Source organism: Lycium ferocissimum, unplaced genomic scaffold, assembly GCF_029784015.1.
Source record: "Lycium ferocissimum isolate CSIRO_LF1 unplaced genomic scaffold, AGI_CSIRO_Lferr_CH_V1 ctg2550, whole genome shotgun sequence".
NCBI lineage: Eukaryota > Viridiplantae > Streptophyta > Magnoliopsida > Solanales > Solanaceae > Lycium > Lycium ferocissimum.
This window is the reverse complement of record NW_026722316.1, coordinates 128,231-147,459: the sequence shown is the minus strand read 5'-3', so window position 1 is coordinate 147,459 and position 19,229 is coordinate 128,231. Positions and strand designations below refer to the sequence as shown.

General features: G+C 37.6%; 1 pseudogene; it reads left to right on the top strand.

Annotated features, from left to right (window-relative positions):
* Positions 1-10,563: 10,563 nt before the first annotated feature.
* Positions 10,564-13,072, top strand: LOC132043498 (cytochrome P450 71A4-like; annotated as a pseudogene).
* Positions 13,073-19,229: the final 6,157 nt, after the last annotated feature.

Below are 19,229 nucleotides of genomic sequence, written 5' to 3'. Positions count from 1 at the left end.
GGTATTTCAAAGGGCTACAACTTTCATTCAGGAAGTTTTCCCAAATTCCGAATTAATAAAGCGGTTATGATCATTGGAAGTAAGACCTTCTACAAACTCACTTGCAAACATGCCCCGTAGCGTGGCTTCCAACTTTGCTTTGCCCAAAGACATTTCTTATGACTTGATTAGTTTTCAAAACACTTCCTATAAACCTCATATTGGTTCCATTATATTATCATCTTATGAGTCAAACCTTCGCCCGAAGCTACGAGGTGTTACAGATGACATGTTAATTGCTTCAAAAGACTTGTGTCGCGCCTCAAACCATGGCCTGGGTGTAACACAGCACTCGGTGCCTGACTGCATGTGACCGAGCGAATCACATGGCTTCCTGAATCATCATGAGGCATATATGAGCAGAAATACAACTTGAGACATGATGGGATTTAAGAAAACACATGAAGTCATAATAATTTATAAGGTACTTGTTTAAGAACATGAACACGAATAATATCATAACTGAGCCAAAACGGCTAACCGACACTAAAAGTCTATCATAACATACTGACTTGTCTGGTCTATGAAATCTCTATCATGAGTATAACTGGAAAACATACTTGCTGGGACAAGGCCCCCAACATACTTTTAATGCATAAATGACATAAAATAAACGACTGACTAAACCCCGAAGAGAATGGGGCTCACCCCAAAAGCTGATACGAGAGCTGTCCTACTGAGCAGATGTGTCGTCCTGTAAATTAGTACCTATATCGTGAAATGCAGGCCCCCAAGGCAATAAACGAGGAGGTCAGTACTTTGAATGTACTGATATATAAACACATGAGAGAATAAGCAGGCATATAATACATAGACATGAAATTGAAACTGAAACTGAATACTGAAACTGAACATGAACATGAGTGCTGTAAACCTGAAATAATCTGTAACTGATATGAAAATATGATTGTAACTGTAATACCGACATGAACCACCACGGGGAGAAACGTGGAGTCCGATCTCGGCCAGATCAGCTAAGCCATCTCGTACCTTGCCAGGGTACAAGACATGAACATGACATGGATGGATCCAAAATCCCTCAATGGGGAAACATGAAGGAATCGTCCTAACTGGGTGGAGCGATCCTTATCCTACATTGGCATACGTAGTTTCAGGCTATCTGAGCCTTCTCGGTATTAATACAACTCCCGAATATGAAGGATAACTGAAGACATGATTTCTGATTTTTAACATGAACATGGATACATGACAATAAATACATATATACAAGCTTTTCATGGAAATAAGCATAATATCTCATATCTTGTGTTATAGAACCCATAGGATACAAGTTATGGGTTTTTCATAGATTACAGACTGAGTCTCAGTCACCAAAACAATAAATTAAGACTAATCAAACGAAATTATAACTGATAATATAATATATCATGGTTCAAGTGTCTAGGGTTTATCATGAATATACCTAGAACCCTAAACCTAGTGTGTGTAATCATGAAATACCAAAGCATGGGGAAGAACAAGGATGTTGCCACATGTGGATAGCGTCTACATACCTTAATTTCTCCAAGACTTGAATTAAAGACTTGAACTTTGAATATGATTTCTAAAATCTTAAGTCTTGACCCTTGAGGTGGGTTTTCTTGAAAACACTAGGTTAGGAACAATGATTTCTTGTTTATATTACAAGGATATGTATATTGGAATTGACTTGGAATAATTAGAGTAGGCTTACCTTGTTGTTCTTGATGATGGAGGGGGTAGGAGGTCGTCCTAGGGCTTGAAAGGAATGAAAATTATAAAGTAAAACTAAATTCTCGTCTTTTTAATAGTCTCAGACATGGCATCGTTACGGTCCGTAACACTGGACCGTAACATAGGCCAAATTTTCAATGAGCTTTGAATTTTTTTGGGTTAGGATACGCCACTCGTTATGGGCCATAACACATGTTACGGTCCGTAACAATAAACCGTCCTTTGGTCCAAAAGTTCCGAGACGGTGATTTTCAGGCATACCCGTTACGGTATGAATGACGGGCCGTAACACACGTTACGGACCGTCCCTTGAAGCGTAATACGTTATTTTCTGAACTGAAACATGTTTTCGATTCCCACACTCTCCTTTTTGGGTTTCTGACCTCCTGAGTCATGAATATGGTTTAGTACGAATTTACGAGGTGTTACAATATATCTTTGATCAACAAGTTGGAGTCTCAACTTAGTAATGAGTTTGAGATGAAGGACCTTAGTGCAGCAAATAAGATTCTCGGAATGGAGATTTGTAGAGACCGACAAGCCGATAAGCTATACTTGTCTCAGAAAAAATACACTAAGAAGATCCTTGACAAGTTCAATATGAATAAGAGCAAGCCTGTCTCAACTTCTCTTGCCACTCATTTTAAGATATCTTCTGATTTTTGCTCAAAAACAGAGGAAGAGGTTGAAATGATGTCGAGCATTCTCTAATCTAGTGCAGTTGGCAGTATTATGTACGCCATGGTTTGCACTAGACCTGATCTTGCATATGCAGTGAGTATGGTGAGTCAGTATATGCACAATCCTGGCAAGTATCATTGGGATGCGGTGAAGTGGATTTTTTGCTACTTGAAAGGTACAGTTAGTCTTGGTTTGGTTTTTTACAGGAACAAGGTGACATCTAATGATGTTGTTAGATTCATTGATTCTGATTACGACGGTGATCTTGATAGGCGCCGATCTCTCTCCTGATACATCTTCACTTTATGTTCTGGTGCTATCAGTTGGAAAGCATTTTTGCAATCTATTGCTGCTCTATCCACTACGGAAGCGGAGTATGTTGCAGCTACTGAACGTGTGAAGGAGGCTTCATGGTTGCGTGGTCTTATTCTTGAGCCTGGTGTTTCGCAAGATACCATTGTTTTGTTTACAGTTGGTCAGAGTGTGATACATCTCACGAAGAATGATGCTTATCATTCCAAGACTAAGCATATTAGTGAGAAATATCATTATATCAGAGATACAATGACTGCGGGAGAGATTGTAGTTAAGAAAGTTCACACTTTGGAGAATCCTGCAGATATGCTTACTAAACCACTTCCCATTGCTAAGTTCAAACATCTTTTGAACTTAGCTGGTGTTTACAACACTTGATTTCCCTTCAGGGCTTTTATGGTAATGACGAGCAATCTAGTAAATTTGAGCCAAGGTGGAGATGTTAGAGGTGCCTCAAACTTTTTCTTCCTCTGCTGGTTCTGACCCTTCATTTTGACATGTTTCAGCTTGGTCGGGTTTTTCATGCTCTAGGTTTATCTTTAAGAATTAGTTAGACTTGTAAGCTTGGTTCTCTTCGTGGCACTTTGCACAATTTCACGGAAGTTGCAGATCATGGGATTATTTTGTAGTTCTTGGTCACTAGTTTTTCTAGAAGTGGAGCCTATTTTTCTGGGGCATTATTTTCTTTTGTGCTATATGAAAGAGATTAATTCCGTGATTATTCTCATTGATTGAATTGGTAAATATACCATAGTTACAATGTCCTATTAGGATACAAAATATACTAACCTAAATTAGAAGATTTACAAAATATTCTTTTACTACCTATTTACATTATTTATCACACCCCCGCAGTCGAAACGGGAGGTTTACGAACGCTGAGACTGTCCCGAAAATCCTCAAATAAGACCTGCGGCAGTCCTTTAGTGAAAATATCGGCGAGCTGATATCGGGACGGAACATGAAGGACACGTACGTGACCGCGTGCCACCTTCTCACGAACAAAATGGATATCCATCTCAATGTGCTTGGTGCGCTGATGTTGGACTGGATTCCCTGACAGGTAAATGGCACTGACATTATCACAATAAACCAAAGTAGCCTTAGGGACCGGACAATGTAACTCCAAGAGTAGGTTACGTATCCAGCATGATTCAGAGACAACATTAGCAACCCCCCTATATTCTGCTTCCGCACTAGAGCGGGAAAGAGTAGGTTGGCGTTTGGATGACCAAGATATCAAATTGTCTCCCAAAAACACGCAATAACCCGACGTTGAACGTCGTGTGTCGGGACATCCCCCCCAATCAGCATCAGTATACGAAACCAAATCAGTAACTGAAGATGGATAGAGATGCAAACCATGATCAAGAGTACCCTGAATATACCGAATAATCCGTTTAAGAGCAAGCATATGCGTATCTCGTGGAGCATGCATATGAAGACAAATCTGCTGCACGGCATAAGAAATATCCGGTCTGGTGAAGGTTAGATACTGAAGAGCACCTGCAAGACTCCGGAAATGAGTGGGATCTTCACACAGATCGCCAGAAGCGGCACTGACCTTCGGTTTAGTGTCAACCGGAGTGGAAGAAGGCTTACACGATGACATTCCTGCACGGTCAATAATCTCCGTAGCATAACTTCGTTGTGAAAGAAACATACCACCCTTGTGACGGGTCACCGCAATGCCAAGAAAATAATTCAAAGGGCCGAGGTCCTTCATTGCAAATTCTGAGCCAAGAAGGGCCATAAACGAACAGCGGAGAGTATCTGAAGAAGCAGTAAGAATAATATCATCCACATATAGTAAAATGTAGGCCAAGTCGTGCCCTTTGGCGTAGATGAACAATGAGTTGTCGGACCTGCTATTAGCAAAACCAATGGAATAAACAAAGTCAGCAAATCTTTTATACCAAGCTCTCGGTGCTTGTTTAAGGCCATATAAGGACTTGCGCAACAAGCACACATAATCGGGATGAGATGGGTCTCGAAAACCCATTGGCTGATCCTTGAGCTCGCCATGGAGGAATGCATTTTTGACATCCAACTGATGAATGGGCCAATGCTTAGAGAGAGCTAGACTTAAGACAAAGGCGAATCGTAGCTGGCTTTACGACCGGACTGAAAGTCTCACCACAATCAATGCCAACCTGCTGTGTTTTGCCATCACCTACAAGACGGGCTTTATGCCTCTCAAAATCACCATTAGACTTTGCTTTATGAGTAAAAATCCACATAGACCGAATAACATTCACATTAGGTGGACGGGGTACCAATTCCCACGTCTTATTTTTAATAAGAGCATCATATTCATCATCCATGGCCAATTTCCAATTCGGGTCACGTAGCGCATCCACCGGATGACGAGGTATGGGGACACAGTAACTGCCGTATGTAGATTAAATGGGTGCTTGGGCTTAAAAATCCCGCGCTGACTACGAGTGACCATGCGCATTTGGGTAGGGGGCTGCTGGACAGGAGGAGGAGTGGTGGAGTTATGGGGGCTGTTGGCAAGCTGGCTGGGCATAGGTACGGGCTGGTCTAGCGTCCGCTGCCCAGCCAAAGGTGGCGTGGGCAGCTGGCCCAGACCAGGCGGAAAGCCACTGAGCAGCGAGGGAGGGGCACACGGCAGCGGTGGAGAGAGGCTGGTGGCGAGATGACGGATGAAGTAAGCGGAAAAACCATCATCAAGGAAGTCATACGTATTGGGAGTGGGAGTGTGGATTTTAGAAAACGGAAATTGAGTCTCATCAAATAACACGTGACGACAAATAATGATTTTATTTGAGGATAAATCAAAACATTTGTAGCCCCGATGGTTTGGTGGATATCCCAAAAAGACACATGGAGTTGACCGAGGCTGCAACTTGTGAATAGTAGTAGACGGAAAAAGGGGATAACATAAACACCCAAAGACCCGGAGATGAGAATAAGATGGTTTCCGTTGATAAAGGACTTCTAACGGGGATTTGTGACCCAACAACTTGCTTGGTAAAATATTAAGGAGATAAGTCGCCATTTGCAATGCATGATGCCAAAAGATGGAGGAATGGAGGCATGAGCAAGAAGAGTTCGGATGACATTATTTATTGAACGAATTTTTCGTTCGGCTTTCCCATTTTGAGAGGATGTATGAGGACACGAAAGACGAAAAGACATCCCATTGGACGCACAAAATTTTCCGAATAGACCATTATCATATTCCTTCCCATTATCGCATTGGATATTTTTGATAGGACGTTCAAATTGAGTAAGGATATGGGACTTAAAATCTATGAATTTAGAGTAAACATCAGATTTTCTAGCCAAAGGGAAAGTCCACAAAAAATTAGTAAAATCATCCAAGAACAAAACATAATAACGATGCCCCATAGAACTCAAAATGGGAGAAGTCCACAAATCACTATGAATAATGTCAAACGGAAATAAAGTCTCGGAAATAGAACTAGCAAAGGGCAACTTAACATGTTTACCAAGAACGCAAGAATGACAAATACTAGATGAACTAGAACTATTACATTCAATGCTTTTATTGTGCCTAAGAAAATCCAAAATAGAAGCTCCCGGGTGGCCCAAACGATCATGCCAACGTGTAGAAGACAAGGCAGCAAAAGTTGATGGTGAACGGATGGGGTGTTTGAAGGTGGACAATGGATAAAGAGCACCCCTACTATTACATCTCATGAGAGCCTTCCCGTCCGAAAATCCTTCACGTAAAACCCATAAGGATCAAATTCAACACTTACAGAGTTATCAGTAGTAAATTTACGAACCGATATTAAATTCTTTATGAGTTTTGGAGCAAGAAGGACATTATCTAATAATAACGGAGGGTTCGGGGGAGGCAATTTAGCATGACCACAACCTCGAATTGGAATTGACTTACCATCACCAACAACAATGCCAGTATTATGATCGCTCAAATTAAAATAAGACGAGAGAGTACCTTTTGTGGATGTCATATGGGATGTGGCGCCGGTATCCATATACCAATTTGGATCGGGTTGGCTCAACGTCATCGTGTGCATGGCCGATTCAATATCAGTCGGAGTCCACTGCGTCGTTGGGCCTGCTGCTGCATACGCCTGCTGCTGTGGTCGCGAGCCCAAAATTCCAGGTTGGGCCATCGACCTGCCACCAGAAGAAGGTGGCTGCGGCTGCCACTGCTGCTGTGGCCGAGCCCACTGCTGGGTGGGATACGGGCAAGGGGGAGCCCATTGCGGCATCCACCCCCATGGCCACGGTGAAGGGGACTGCTGCCACTGCTGCTGCATGGGGACCTGCTGCCGGTCGCCTGATGCACGACCACCATGGCGACGGTTGGCACTGCCGCCGCCAGAACCACGGCCACTACCGTTATTTTTGCCGCCGCTAGAGCCACGATTTTTGTGGTTATTTTTGCCCCGATGATGGTGAGCACGACCTGAATTTTCCATAGGAGTGGAGTCATCAAACTCACGGTGGGAATTAGCCACCATAGCTGTGGGCGAGTCATCATGCATTTCAGCCAACGCCTTTTCCTCAAGACACAGACTTGACCGAGCTTCGGAGAATGATGGAAGAGGCTTACTTTGCCGGATGTAGGTGCCCACATTCTTGTACGCCTCTGTGAGGCCAGCCACCAGTTGAAGAACGAGGCGGTTGTCGGTCACCGGAGCCCCCACGCTCTTGAGTTGATCGACCAAGGTCTTGAGTCGTTGACAATATGCCGAAGCGTTCGGAAAATCCCGCAACTTAACATGAGAGAAATCATGTTCCAATGCAACGGCACGTGAGTTTTTGTTGTCTTGAAAAAGGTTACGGAGGCGATCCCAGGCCTCCTTTGCCGATAGATCTTCTTCGATGATCGTATGCAATAAGTCAGTGGAGATGGTTGCATACACCCATTGAAGTACCGTGGCATCCAAAGTGGACCACAACTCCTTTTCTTCGTCGGTGGAAGGAGCCTTCTCCTTTCCGGTCGGGAGAATGTGGGAAAGGACACGGTGAGACCGGGCATGAAGCTTGAATAATTCGGCCCAAGCCGAATAATGATCCGTTTCCATCTCAAGAACGATAGGAATGTGATTCTTGATGTTGGAGACAGCCATAGCAGGATGGAACTTGGTGTCTGCCATTGATGGAAAGCAAGAAGGTGGACGGAAAAGAAGGAAGAGGACGACGGAAAAATTAGGGCAGCGGAAGAGGAGGAAAAGAAACCCTAGTATCTGATACCATGAAAGAGATTAATTCCGTGATTATTCTCATTGATTGAATTGGTAAATATACCATAGTTACAATGTCCTATTAGGATACAAAATATACTAACCTAAATTAGAAGATTTACAAAATATTCTTTTACTACCTATTTACATTATTTATCACTATATATTTTTCAACTGTTAAAGGCAGCATGGTACAGAAGAAAAAATCTTCTTTGCCCAATTTCCTGCACTTTAAAGTTCTTGAGGACTTGATTGTACTCTACCTTTTACATAGTGAATTTTGCTCGTCGTTGCCCGTGGTTTTTTCCACGTTAAATCTCTGTGTCATCTATTGCATTTTCAGATTTCTTTCTCGATTATTTACATTTATGTTGTTTTGATATATGCAAGATCCTACATTACCTGAAGAATATGGTCCAGTCATGCTACTTCCCTTGGACAATAAGCCACTGCTCATTGCTTCCTCTGGTCAAGTAGACCTAAGTCTAGCATCGCTGATAGACTCCTTTATGGCTCCAAAGACACGGCCTCTAGTCCCTATGGTGAATACTGGAGGCAAGTTAGAATCATTATCGTGCTTTACCTTCTTAGCAATAAAATAATTCATTATTTTCGTGATATCAAAGAAGAAGAAACATTGAACATGATTGAAAAAATCAGGCAAGAGCATGATTCTTCGAGTTCAGTGATAAATTTAAGAGATCTTTTTAGTTCTATGTCTAAAAGCATAATTAGCAGAGTAGCCTTAGGGAGGAAATATAACAAAGGGGAAAGAGGAATCAATGCTGAGGCCATCACTTTTTATTGAGCAAAAGTTACTGAGTTCACTTTTTTTTTTTTTTTTTTGTGGAAAATTAGGAGATTATATTGTGGGGAATCGAATCCTCACCAACAAGGTGAAAGTTTAAATAGTCTGCCAACTGAGGTATAAATAGTCTGCCAACTGAGGTACTAAGATTCCCTTGAGTTACTAAGTTCACGTGATCCATATGTTACTTTTCGTCCCAATTGTAGTTGCTATCTTCATTGCAAGATATAGAAACAAGATATGAATCTTGGAGTGGAGTGGCAGCCTTGCATCCCCAAATTCCTCATATAACTGTCCATCTAATCTACATTCACAATAAGCTCTTGTAGGCATACGAAGGAAAATTTGTATTGATTCTTTGAAGTTTTGAGTCTTTCAAATGCACATTGAGTTCTCACACGTACACCTAATATTCCAAGAAAGTTGGCTAATCGTTGTAAACATGAGATCTTAGAACTATGCTTTTTCCCTTTCAAGATGCAGACTTTTCATTAATACAATCATCAACTCCTTGCTGAGGATTGTAGTGAGGATATCTGGACGACAAGATGGATCCTCACTCAACTTCATAGAAGCAGAAACCAAACTTTCCCCCGGAAGAAAACTGGGTCCAGGGTCCCATCTGCTTTATTTGTTTAAAATCTCATGCTTTTCTATTTTTAAAATAAAAAAGTGGTCGATGTCACTAATTTCTTCAAGAAAGTGGCGGATATCACAATATTAATACTTTATGAAACTGGTCCAGATCATAAAAATCTTTCTTTAGATACTTTGAAGATCAGAAACAACAAAAAAGTGAGTGATATATGTTTGATCATAATCGCAAAATGCAATACTCCCTCCGAATCAAAAATAGTGTTCACTTAGCTTTTTTTTCTTAGATAAAAAAAAGTGTCCACTTATCAAATCAAGAAAAAATTAACTTTGTTTTTCCAGATTTATCCCTATTAGGTGTTATATGATCAAATCCCAATGCCCATTTAATTAGAGATATTTTGGTCAAATTACCTATTTTTGCCTAGAGGTTAGTATTTTTTTAAGGAGTGTGCAAATGACCAAGTGAACTCTTTTTTTTATTCGGAGGGAGTAATATAATCACAAAATACCGTCATAATCATGAATTTATTAGGCCGTTTTGGGTAAGCTCGCCTACCTCCTAGTAATTTTTTTCTATCTTTGAACTTTTGCCATGTTAAAAGAAAATCTACCAAAAACTCATAGCAAATAGTATTATTTTAATAAACAACGTATTCATGGGGCAGATTTGCAAGTTGGCGTCTATATAGTGGGATCAATAATTTAATGGGGGCAATTCGCATGAATGCCCTTATTTTGGGGTGTTCTTCAATTTTTGCCCCTCAAATCGCTGGTCTTTAATTTTTGTCATTGGGCACTTTAAGTAACAAAAAAGTGTCCGAAAATATCCCTGATCTCAAAAAAACAAAAAACAAAAAATCGAATCTATGACTTAATTTCGCTATCTACAGAATTTATACCGGACAAGGTATAGTTTTTATGTAACTTTGCCCAAAAAGGCTAGAAACTTTGCCTTATGAATTTAGTTACTACACAACTTATGCCGGATAACTTAATTTTTACAAAACTATATCGGACAAGGCATAATTTTTATGTAACTTTGCCGAAAGGGCATAGTTTCTATGAAACTTTGCCTTGTGAATTTTTTTTCCGACGCTGCTGGGGATCGAACCCAGAATCTCTGGTTTCATAGACCAGCGAATAAGGTACTTCGGCACATAAATTTTTATTAAATGAGAAGCGGGGGCAAACATTTCTCATTAAAAACCAGTATGTATGAAGGGCAGTCCACGCAAAAAAAAAAAAAAAGTAACTTTGAAGCCACAACCCAAATCTTGATTTTATTGAATCTAGTTACTCATCGCTCCAACAAAAAAATGGATCTGCCTTGCTATTCTGTTCTAGTTCCTCTGCTTGTTTTCATTTTCATCGTCTACCAATGTTTCTTTACTAATTTCAACAATCCAAAAAAGTCACCACCATCTCCAAGAAAGCTTCCGATAATAGAAAATTTACATCAACTTGAGTTACATCCTCACCGTTCTCTCCATAAACTATCACAAAAACATGGTCCGATCATGCTACTTCACTTGGGAAGTAAGCCAATGCTCGTTGCTTCCTCTGTTGATGCTGCTCATGATATAATGAAAACTCACGATCTCGTCTGGGCAAGCAGACCTAAATCCAGCATCGTTGATAGAATCTTTTATGGTTCAAAGGATGTGGCCTTTAGTTCTGGTGAATATTGGAGGCAAGTTAGAAGTATTATTGTGCTTCACCTTCTCAGCAATAAAAGAGTTCAATCTTTTCGTGATGTCAGAGAAGCAGAAACATCAAACGTGATTGCAAAAATCAGGAAAGAGTGTGATTCTTTGAGTTCAGTGATACATTTGAGCGATATTTTATATTCTCTTACTAATAACATAATTAGCAGAGTGGCCTTAGGGAGGAAATTTAATGAAGGGGAAAGTGGAATAGATGCTAAGACCATCCTAGAAAAACTAGTTGAACTTGTAGGTTCTTTTAACGTCGGGGATTATATTCCATGGCTTGAATGGGTCAATAAAATCACTGGTTTGGACACCAAAGTGGAGAAAGTAGCTAAAAAGTTGGATGCATTTTTGGAAAGAGTGATTGAAGAACACATTATTAGGAACAACAAAAGAGAATACAGTGGGGGTGAAGTTAAAGACTTCGTGGACGTGTTGCTAGAAATTCAAAATGGAAAGGAAACTGGCTTTCCTCTTCAAAGGGATTCATTAAAATCTATCCTCTTGGTAAGAGTCTCGCATTTCCAACGCATTACTTATTTAATCCCACATAACAATCTATCACCCTTATTGATCTAGGCATATCAAATTTAACTTTTAATTAAATGAAAAATTGAAACTCACATGCAATATGTCTAGAACCAAGTTATTAGCTTCTTGATTGTTCAACAATATAATAGGGCCAGAATAAGGGAGACGTCACTCTATCCATAGTTTATGCTTTGGACAGGGTTAATTGATCTTGTAATCTTTTACAACTTGTAAAAGGCTATTCAAATGGTAAAGGGTTTCCTCCCCGTGCATTTTTTTTTCAATTTTTTTCTTTAAAGTGTTTAATATAATTCGTATTAATACATATTTTTGGTCATGACTTATGTATTGTACATATACACATAAAATACTCTACATATTGTGCAGGTAATGAATTATATAAAATCTGTAACATATTTTCTATAAATTATTATTCATTTTGAAATATTACATTTATTAGGAAAAAAAAAAAATTCCTATTAAGAATTAGAAATCCATGGGACATGTGTCCTCATGTGTCTTCAGGCTCACGCCCCACTTTACACTTCCATTTTTTAAGACACTGATCTAATTCAGAATTTTAAGTCAGTGAATGCGGAATACTATTAAAATATATTATTAATTTTATTGTACAAAAATGTTGCAAATGTATATTATTTTAAATTTTATTCGCGAAGTACTAAAGCAATGGTGGTGAGACTACACACCAACTGTGCTTTTATATATGTGTCATAGCCCCCATGGTTATTAGGGGCTATAATTCGAATGTTGGAAAGCATGTGGAACTTGGAAGTAAATGGAGCTTAAAAACGCAATTTGTCATTTCATTTCGCGTTAATTTCCTATCATAGGATTCGTTTGGTGCTGGCACGGATACAATATATACAACTCTAGATTGCACAATGGCGGAGCTTTTGAGGCAGCCAAGAATCATGGAAACATTAGAGAATGAAGTGCGACAATTAGCTCAAGGAAAATTGGAGATAGCAGAGGATGACTTAAAAGATGCTCCTGTGCAATAGCTGGGAGCAATTATTAAGGAGAGCCTCAGGCTTCATCCACCGAATCCACTACTAGTTCCTCGAGAATCAATGAAAGACGTGAAATTATTAGGTTATTATCACATACCTGCTAGGACTCAGGCCATTATTAATGTTTGGACAATCGGAAGAGACCCGTTATCGTGGGAAAATCCAGAGGAGTATCGGCCTGAGAGATTCTTAAATAGTGATATTGATGTCAAAGGCCTAAACTTTGAGTTGATTCCCTTCGGAGCTGGCAGAAGGGGCTGCCCAGGAAGTACTTTTGCTATTGCGGTAATTGAGCTAGCGTTGGCAAGGCTTCTACATAAGTTCAATTTTTCATTACCAGAAGGGGTAAAACCGGAGGATTTGGATATGACTGAAAGCACTGGCATCACTGTTCGTGGGAAATCACCTTTGCTAGTTGTGGCCACTCCATGCTCTATCTAAATCACTGATCTAATTCACCAATATTATGAAACGAAACAATAGTTCCCAGCATTGCTAGTAGTTAATAATTTCACAATATGTAACAAGTATATTGATCGACTCCCTTTTGGGTGTTTGTACATCTATTTTATGTTCTTTTATGCAATATTTCTTGTTCTAGCATGCTCCACAGATAACATTAATTTGTCAAAAGATCAGCTATTTTAGAAATAAGGGACCAAAGCCCAAAGGTGATGCTATTTACTAATAAACCATCTCGCCATTCGATATTTAAATACTCTTTCGTCCCAATTTATGTGAATACTTTTTATTGGGCACGAAGTTTAAGAGAAAATAAAAGACTTTTGAAACTTACTGTCTAAAATAAGAATAAGGCGTAGAAATTTATATGGCTATAAATCATTTCATTAAGGGTAAAATGAGAAGTTTGAAGTTAAATTATTACTAAATATAGAAATATATCATTGTTTTTAGGACTGATTAAAAAGGAAAGAGTGTCACATAAATTGGAAAGTATTAAATTAAGCTTTCCACATTTAGTTGATATATATATTGATTCCAATAGAAGGGGAAAAAGAAGCCTAGTATTCTTTTTCTTCCTCAAAGGTATATATTGGGGCGTGTTGTGTGTTTGTAATTAGATATAAATACTCGATGCGGGTAAATATTTACCATTAGATATTACGTGTTCAAAGGTTTTGGCCTTGAATTGACAAGGACTGGTTCTTGAGGTAATTCTTCATCCAACTCTGCACCCTTTCTTTTTTCAGAATGAAAATGAAATACATCATCCCTATTTTACCCTCACAAAATGAACTGGATTTGCTGGAAATTCCGAATGGAAAGGAAACTGGAAATCCTCTTCAAAGGGATTCATTGAAAGCTCTCAACGTGGTAAGCATCTCGTGCTTCCACTTATCTAGCATTATTTAATCTAACACGAAAAAGTGGAAATCCACATATTTAGTAGTATCTAATCCAAAGCTCATGCAAATAAAAGTGGAGCTTACAAGATCGGCTTGTTCTTTTTCTTTATATTATTATATATTATATTGTTTGTGTTCTTTTTAATACATAGGATTCGTTTGCTGCCAGTACGGATACAACATATACAACTCTAGAGTGGACAATGACAGAGCTTTTGAAGCATCCAAGAGCCATGGAAACAGTACAAAATGAAGTGTGGGGATTAGTCCAAGGGAAAGCAGAGATAACTGAGGGTGAGTACTTGGGAAATATGAAGTATCTGAAAGCAGCGATCAAGGAGAGTCTTAGGCTTCATCCACCGATTCCATTACTAATTCCTCGAGAATCAATTGAAGACATCAAATTACTTGGCTATCACATAACTGAAACTCAAATCATTATTGATGTCAGAGGACTAAACTTTTGAGTTGATTCCCTTCGGAGCTGGCAGAAGGGGCTGTCCAGGAATTATTTTTGCTATTAGGGTGAATGAGCTAGCATTAGCAAGGGTAGTCACAAGTTCAACTTTGCATTACCAAAAGTGATAAAAGAGGAGTTGGATATGACTGAAAGCACTGGCTGTAAAGAAATTAGATCAAGAGAATAAGAAGGAAAGACTTGAGCCTTGAGGCGTGATACTACTCTCTCAAAAGATTGATCGCTTGTCTATGGGGTTAGCCGACAACACTCTTTCAGGATACAAATTGAAACTATCGAAATTTAGAAATAAGATATGAAACTACAAATTGTACAAGTTACTTCTTTATCCGTATCCAAAAGTCGTGCATTGTGTACGTATCTCCATTTTTTACACGATAAGCAAAAGGTCCTATATATAGTGCATATGCATTACATGACAATAATTTCTATTCATCATCACGGATCTAGTATTTTAATCCATGAGTAACATGTCCACAAATTTCATCACCCGACCCCTCCCGTAAAAGATTTGATTTCTAAATATTGCAAGAGATAATAATAATCTTAATACGAGTAATAAAAGACTTCGAGTAGAATTATTGCATCGTTGAGAGTGATGTACAAAATGAAATCTCCGTGGTTTTGAACTATCAGAGTCGCATTGACCCATATCTAATTTTTCATCTAAAACGAAACATAATTCCCTATTTGGCTTTGTTTTGTTTGTTGCAATGTTCAAGTGTTAAAACCCAAGTAAGAAATTCAGAAGAATGTGGTGACGAATGCATGAAAGTCTCTCTTCTCCTACGTACCACCAAGAGTTATGGTGGGCTGGATTGAATTCCGTCATCCTTAACTTGGACGATATCATTACAAAGTGTCTACAATAATTGAAACTCGCAGACAAATTTGCCCTTTTTGGAAAAAACATGCACGACTTTCACAAGCATGCTACACAACTAAAGAATGTTTGACAAATTCATTCATCCAAAATTTTTTTTTTTTTTTTTTTAAAGAAAGCTGTAAAAGTATCTTGTAACAACTTACTTATAACATGCATGGACGAACTCCACGGGTATATAAAAGGGAATTAAACGTTATAAGTAATTTAGTTTGTGCAATTTTTGTATACCTAGATTTGATCTGATTTAACAAAGAAATTTCATCAAATGGACTCTCGGCTAATGAGAAGTGCTAATAAATATGGGACTTAGGGCGTAAAATTAAGCACAGAATTTCAGTGGTACATCTACACAACCAAAGACAACTGTATATCTACTCTTTTCTTAAAATTAAATAGTACACTGTATAAAGAAAAATAATCCTGACTTTTGCTTGTAAGTAAGCGTTTCGATATAAAACATGTGGTATTTTAAAAAAAAAAAATAGTATTTTGGAAAAAGTTAGAAAAGGGTATTTGAAAGTCAGTACTCCAACAACATGATCAGATATTGAATTATCATAGCCCTTGAACGCTTTTGACATATTTAGCCAGCTTGTCCTGTTGTACAAGGAGAATATTCAGCTACAATTGCAACTTGACTACTTATTAATCAAACTGTGAATTGTGATGTATTTAATTTCTTCATCCTTTACACCTACGTAAGAATGCACCCCAAAACAAAAGAAACAAGAATTGCACAAACTATTAATTAGCTTGTGTTAATTAACTTCAGCATTAGCTCAAGAAATGGTCAAGGAATACCCTACATCAACCAAGAAAAATAAGAGACAGATCTCAAATCTAAGTTCATATATTGCTACTATTAATATTATTATCTTAGCTTGTCTACTACTAGCTTATTTTGTTTTGACATTTGTGTACTGGCATGAAAATTTGTCTGTTTCTTTGACGTCTCTTATGCATAAAATCGTCCGACAGGAGATTAAGACGACAACGTAACATAGTCACCAGACTTAATAAATGCCAAAAAGTTCGATTCTACTAATAATAAATATAGATAATCGTCAATAATTTCTTGACCAATAGACCACATTCTGTCTCATCCACAAAAGTTTCTTGACCAATAGACCAACAACTCCCACCCAGGGAATTTAGTAACCGATAAATCCAGGAAAAATTTAAAATACTCCAAAGAGTTTGGTGTTGTTCATGAGTAGTAGGAGATCTTGACGATGAGATTAATTAATTAAGAAGCCATTGAGACCCCAATTAGTGGAAACCTTTTTTGTCACTCTGCCACAAGACTTCGTCTTCCTCCCCGATTTTGTCAAAAAAATCAGTTGCACGTACTGTCCCTTTTCGCTGTCTTTTATCAAATGAATTTAGGTTATAAAGTCAAACCTCTCTATAACAGCATCGTTGGGTCCGAAATTTTTCAGCTGTTATAGAGAATGGATGTTATATACCTATAACTGCATTGACATTTAAATAATACTTCGCTGTTATAGGCAAAAAAAAAAAGCATAAAATCTTATTTTCATTTATAATTGTCAAATTCTAAGCTTAATCACACTTTGTATAACGAATGAAAATCGTTTAATGATGCAAATATATATATTTATATGAGATTGTTTTTTTATCATAAATAGTGTATTAAATGATCAAATATTTGGTCAAAATCTCTACACTTATTATTGGTAATCATAGATGTTCTATTTTTATAAAGATGGTTAATTATTATATTACCAAAAAAAAAAAAAGATAGCTGTTATATGAGGGGTAATTTTACCAAGAGCGCACTGTTATAAAGTTGGTTGTTGATGTTATAGGTGAAATGTTGTTATAGAGAAGTAAAATATAACATAAAAAATCGATTCCGAAAAATCTTGGTTGTTATAGAGAGGTGTTGTTAAATGCGAGTGCCGCTATAGAGAAGTCTGACTATATACAATTAATAGTGCACAGAAAATTTTGCATTATTAGTATAACTTAATTGGATACTAGGGATATTGACCGCGCGAGCATAAAATTTAGTGATATTTTTAATCAGTTTTCTATAGATTTAGTCAATATAGAAATAAACTTTTCATCTGTATACATATAAAAATTAATAATAAATCGACTAAATCACAAGTATAAACAGTTTTTGAGATTTCTTCGACCTCGTCATATTGTCAATTTTGCAAAAACAGTGAATAACTACAACAAATATCATTGTATATAAACCAAGAGCTAATTAAGAATGAGAGAAAATAAATCACCATAAGGTGATAACCACTAAAACAATGTTAGAGCTCACATTTGAGGTACTATAAGTTTGGAGATTTAGAAATAGAAAACGATTAATATACCTCTTTTAATTAACGTAATTTGACAGTTACCGTGTGAACCTCTTTCACTTTAATTTTATTGGGCAATTATTATGTAAATGCTTTATTTTTAAATAAGAGAAGAGGAAAAAATCGAAATTGCTGGATGTTTGGACAAATGAGTCCTATTTGTATAATTAAAAAGAAGAAACCGAAAGATGAAGAAATAATTAGAAAAAGAAAGCGCAGAAAGAAATACTCCGTGATAACATCAATTTATTTTTACCCTTGTCGGTAAATCTTTCTTTCACATCGTGTTGTTTTGAGATCCCAAATGAGGTTTCGGATAGAACAACGGTTAAAAGATACTTTAGCAAACTATCAGAATATTTGCATTGTCCACCGGTAGATATCAACAAAAAATTACAAAGCAATTAGCAAGAAAATTTAGTGAAAGATGAGGTTGGAAGGTGAAAAGTGTGTAGGTATAGTGACTAATTAACCCCCTTTCACGATCACCATGACCTAGAATAGTTTGTATTGTTATTCTGTTCATTAATTTATAGTGTGAGAAAATGAAACGAAGAGTTACATTGATTCACATAAAATGAATGTAAAGAAGTACAACGATTCACATAAAAACGAAGAGTTACAACAATTACATTTCTCCTTTTGGAATAAAACAAATATTTAATAAAGAAAAATGAAAATTACTCGCCAAAAAATGAGGAAAAAGATGTAAATGACTTTCTTGATCACAAAGAAGCTACACATCATTCCCTTATAGACTAACTTTAAATTATATATGGATATAGATTCATCATTGTAACATTAACATTACTATAACAGAACCAAAAAAGTTCGGCCGAATAGAAAAAAGCAAAGAAAATGGTAAAATCTTGTATCAGGTAATTAATGTATTCAATTACAGAATGTCAAAAGCTTGCTTAAAGAATGAGTAAACAATAGCCACGGACAAAATAGAAGCACTCATTAAAAGAGATAACAATAAACCATGCCCGCAATCAAAATAAATGGAGATAGACACAGAATAAAAGTTAAGTCTAACTTACATCCGTGCAGACTATACCAGCATCTACCAACATGGGTTGTGGTATGGTTGGGATGCTTTCACCCTTAATCAGAAATCTCAGGTTCGACCACTTGCAAATGGAAAATATTTTTTTGGAAGCGCCGCCCCCAACAATGAGCCCTGCAATGCGTAATCCAGATTTAATCGCGCTCTAACGCAGTACCGAACACCGTGTGGGAAATAAAAATAAAAAAATAAAAAAAATAAAAACTATACCAGGATCTTAACTTACAATGTATAGAACTCCTCTGTTTTAAATGCAGGTGCAGAGACCGTGTGGGAAACCCAAAAAAAAAAGACTATACTTCCTCCATTTCATAGTAAGTGATTCTTTTAGCTCATGCACACACTTTGAGAAATTGCTTACTTTTAGAAAATTATGAGTATTTTTACTAACTTATCCCTAATTAATGCTTAGAAAAAGAAAAGTTATTTAATGATTCTTGATTATATAAGGGTAAGTTT